Source organism: Nicotiana tabacum, chromosome 16, assembly GCF_000715075.1.
Source record: "Nicotiana tabacum cultivar K326 chromosome 16, ASM71507v2, whole genome shotgun sequence".
Lineage (NCBI taxonomy): Eukaryota > Viridiplantae > Streptophyta > Magnoliopsida > Solanales > Solanaceae > Nicotiana > Nicotiana tabacum.
Window position 1 is genome coordinate 56,880,168 of NC_134095.1, and position 5,201 is coordinate 56,885,368.

The 5,201-nt window shown below is 36.3% G+C and overlaps 1 pseudogene; it reads left to right on the top strand.

The window, feature by feature from the left end:
* The first annotated feature begins 254 nt into the window (after positions 1–254).
* LOC142170250 (uncharacterized) lies at positions 255–4,159 on the top strand (annotated as a pseudogene).
* Positions 4,160–5,201: the final 1,042 nt, after the last annotated feature.

Consider the following 5,201-nt stretch of genomic DNA (forward strand, 5'->3'; position numbering starts at 1 on the left):
TGGTTCTATCATGGCTTACACATTCAGTAGAGTCCGATCTAGCCAAATGAGTCATTCATGCTAAGACCGCTTATCAAGTATGGGAGGATTTTAGAGATCAATTCTCGCAAAAGAATGCACCAGCTATCTATCAGATCCAAAAGTCATTGACATCTCTTTCACAATGTACAATGTCGGTCTTTGCATATTTTACAAAACTCAAAGGTCTTTGGGATAAATTAGACATGCATTGATCTATCCCCACTTGCAACCAGATGAAAGCACATGGTGAACGGATGGAAGAAGATCGCGTAATGCAATTTCTCATGGGCCTCAATGACACTTACAATGTTGTCCGTTCAAATGTTCTCATGATGTCTCCATTACCGAATGTACGTCAAGCCTACTCTCTTGTTATGCAAGAAGAAACACAGCGAGGTATGTCGTCGGAATCAATTGAAATTTTTTCCACTGCTGCTACAGTTCAAAGTCATCCAATCAATTTTTCAAACAAGCTAAAAAATAAGTATTGTGAACACTGCAACAGAGAGGGACATACAATTGAAAATTGCAGAACTCTTAAATTTCATTGCAATTATTGTGACAAAAAGGGACATACAGAAGATAGATGTAAGTTTAAAAATGGCACTTGGGCTTCAAACAAATCAAACAACCAAAATGGCCAGCAACCCTCACGTAGGGGCCAAGATAATTTGCACAATACCTTTCCATCTGCTAATGCTATGGATTCTTCCCAAACTTCACATGGTATTCATACTCAAGAGAATAACAGTTCTTCACATGGACTTTCTACAAGTCAAATTCAACAAATCGCTCGTGCTTTATCTATGATGACACAAAATAATGCTATTGGAAATGCCGATGCTTATGCAAATGCGACAAGTTCTTCTCTTTTTCCAAATGTTTCAATTAATTCCATGTTTACTAAACCATGGATTTTGGATAGTGGAGCTACTGATTATATAGCTTCTAATTCCACACTTTTTACCAAAAAAGAATCCCCGTCAATACCAATTGTTAACTTACCCACTGGATCCTCAGCTTCTATCACTTGCACAGGCACTATACCTTTCAACTCAGAGATCACCTTAAATGATGTTTTATGCGTTTCCTCTTTTCGCTTAAATTTGATGACTGCAAGCAAAGTCACTAATGCTTTGAATTGTTGTGCCATGTTGTTTTTCACTTTCTGTACTTTACATGACTTGGCTACGGGGAAGATGATTGGCTTGGGTAAACAACATGGAGGCCTCTATTACATGTCTCCCTTGCAAAAGATGCCCGCCTCTCATCAAGTTTCTCAACCCTCAAATTTATGGCACATGCGCCTTGGCCATCCGTCACCATCTCGTTTTAAATTAGTTTCTCCATCATTGCCTTCTCATAATGAATCTTTTGAGAATAATTGTACTGTTTGTCCTATGGCCAAACAAACTAGACTTCCATTTTTATCGTTCAATATCAACTCATAATCCATTTGATCTTTTACATTATGATATTTGGGGTCCACATAGGGTGCCTACATATTCAGGGGCACGTTTCTTTCTTACTATTGTGGATGATTTTACAAGGTGCACTTAGGTATTTTTTATGAAAAAAAAGTCTTATACCCAAGATCTAGTAAAATCTTTTATTGCATTTGCTCATACTCAATTTGATGCCTCAGTCAAAACCATAAGAGTAGATAACGGCGGAGAAATTTTATGCATGAAAAACCTTTTCCAGTCGCAAGGTATCGAATATCAACGAACTTGCGTTTCAACTCCTCAACAAAATGGAGTAGTTGAACGTAAACATCGTCATATCTTAGTTGTTGCGAGAGCATTGCATTTTCAATCTCACTTACCTCTCACCTTTTCGGGTGAATGCGTGTTGACCGCGGTCTATCTTATCACTAGACTTCCTTCGCCATTATTATCTTCCAAATCACCTTTTGAATTATTGTATAATCATACACCATCACTGGATCATTTGAAAGTTTTTTGTTATCTCTGTTACGCTACAGTTGTTCATCCCACTCATAAATTTGATTCTCGTGCCAAACATTGTATTTTTGTTGGGTATCCTACAGGTCAAAAATGTTACAAACTTTATGATTTGGACAATTTTTGTTTTGTGAGCCGAGATGTTAAATTTTTAGAAACCACTTTTCCGTTCTCAATATTATCAAATCTTGATTCTACAATGCATAGTTTTTCTTCAGACCTCATAGAAAATTTACAGCATATACCATCATCTTCCACTAACATTTCATCTCACCAACCTCAACATGTCGAGTGTTTTGATACAGATAATTCTACTATATCTCCTGAACCATTGAATCCACCCGAACTCACTGAAGCATCAGATAATTCACATGACCAACCTACAGCTTCTGCAACTTCACCTCTGGCTGAACCTACTAGTGCACCTGACAGTGTACTTAGTCCCTTAACCAGGTTGACAACACATGTTTTCAACTCTATAAATCCTTCTATAGCTCCGACAAGACAATCCCTCCATGTTAAGCAACCTCCAACATGGCATAAAGACTACATACTGTCATCACAAGCCAATCATTCCAACTCAACACCAAGTTCTGAATCAGGTACTCGTTATCCTCTTTCTCATTTTATTTCATACTCTCGTATGTCATCTGCACATTGTACCTTTTTAGCTAACATTACATGTCATACCGAGCCTACCACTTATGAACAACCGTTATTGATCCTCACTGGAAACAAGCCATGAATACAGAATTAGAAGCACTCCAACAAAACAATACATGGAGTTTGGTACCTATTCCTGCTGGCCATAAAGCCATCGGATGTAAATGGGTCTACAAATCAAGTACAAATCAGATGGTACAACTAATCGATATAAGGCTCGTCTTGTAGCTAAAGGGTACACTCAAGTAGAGGGTATTGATTATTAGGAAACCTTTTCTCTAACAGCTAAACTTACTACACTCTGTTGCCTTCTTACTGTTGCTGCCAGGCGCAATTGGTTTGTTTACCAATTAGATGTCCAAAATGCTTTCCTTCATGGTGACTTGAATGAAGAAGTGTATATGGAACCTCCACCCGGTCTTCGCCGATAGGGGGAGAATGTTGTATGTCGGCTACATAAATCTCTATATGGTCTTAAACATGCATCAAGAAATTGGTTTCTTACATTTTCAGAAACTATTCAAAAGGCTGGTTATGAACAATCAAAAGCCGATTATTCTCTTTTCTTCAAGTCTCAAGGTACTTCATTTACTGCAATCCTGGTCTATGTTGATGATATACTTCTCACAGGAAATGATCTTCATGAAATCGAGCGTCTTAAAAGCTTTCTTCTCAAACGGTTCCGCATCAAAGATCTTGGAAATTTGAAATATTTTCTGGGTATTGAATTTTCTCGATCACATAAAGGTATTTTCATGTCTCAAAGAAAATATGCATTAGATATTTTACAAGATTCTGGTCTACTGGGAGCACGCCCAGACAAGTTTCCAATGGAACAAAATCTCAAACTTACTCCCACTGATGGAGAATTGTTGAATGATCCAACCAAGTATAGAAGATTAGTTGGCAGATTGATATATCTTACTGTTACGAGACCTGACATAGTGTACTCTGTTCGTACATTAAGTCAATACATGCATGAGCCTCGAAAGCCTCACTGGGATGCTGCTATACGGATCCTCAAATACATCAAGGGTACGCCAAGACAAGGTTTATTATTCTCTTCCTGCAATAATCTCACTTTAAAGGCCTTTTGTGATTCAGATTGGGGAGGTTGTCGTGCCACAAGAAGATTAGTTACAGGATATTGCATTTTTCTTGGTAATTCCCTTATCTCATGGAAATCCAAGGAACAATCAAATGTTTCAAGATCGTCCGCCGAAGCAGAGTATCGAGCAATGACTAATACATGCTTGGAGCTTACTTGGTTACGTTACATTCTGTAAGATCTAAAAGTCCCACAAGCAGCTCCTACACAACTATTCTGTGACAATCAAGCTGCTTTACATATTGCAGCGAATCCCGTCTTCCATGAATGCACTAAACATATTGAAATAGATTGTCACATAGTTCGCGAAAAACTGCAAGCTGGAATGATTAGTCCATCATATGTACAAACACACTTCCAGTTGGCAGATGTACAAAGGCCTTGGGAAAGGATCGATTTGTGACACTACGCAACAAGTTGGGACTTCATGATATTCACTCTCCAACTTGAGGGGGAGTGTTAAGAAATATATTGTGTTAATGTAGTATATTCACTTTCCTTATTAATTGTAAATCAAATCCCACATAATGTGGATCACTATTATGGAAGCTTAAAATTAGGCTTAGATTGATTCTTAGCATCTGTATATATATGCAGTTAATTCTGTAAATGAAAATACATACCTTCAGCTAATTCTCTTGTTTCACAAAAGCTTCTTTGTCTCATTTTTAACTTAATTATGATTAATGTTAAATTTTGGTTTTTGTTGTGTTGTAGGGCAATTATGGTGAGGTCTTTGGGGTTTGTGATTGGGTCTAAGTTCATGACAGGTTGATTAAATATATAATTTATATTTGTTTTCTCATGTTATTTTTATTTTCCACGACTCACACTTGAGAATTTGTTTGTGGTTTTTGTATTTTTTTTTTGTTTGCTTCTCAAAATGAATAGGAGTACAATTTATCTCAACATTTGGAATGTCCTTTTAGATCAGGTGAACTTTTTTGGTCCATGTTACTTTTCTTTTGAGTTTGTTAATTTCTATAACTTTTTCTTCTGCTTTTTCTAACCACTTGTCTAACACGACAGAAGTTAGATTAGTAGCAAACTTTTATAACGAATTGATTGTGAAATATGTATCATATCTTGGCATATAAAATAATAAAAGGTGGAGCATATTATTGGTGCAGTTCATTAATTTTTTTATTATTTTTTTGATTTGTTATTGTATAAACTGAATTTCTTCGTGTAGTGAAAAATTTCTCACACTACAAATCCTTTATTTAATCATGAGTCACGGTTTTTATTGATGAAATGGTGCTCTCTTAATTTCCGGTGAAACGGTTTTCCACTGGAAACTTTGTTTGCTTGCATTTTTTTCTTCAATTTCAGTGGAAGTCATCTCGCACTTATTATAATATTTTTAAAATATTTAATTTGTACTAATTAGCATAGGATATACGTGCACGTGTTCGAAATCTAAGTAATTATAATAAATGATAAGT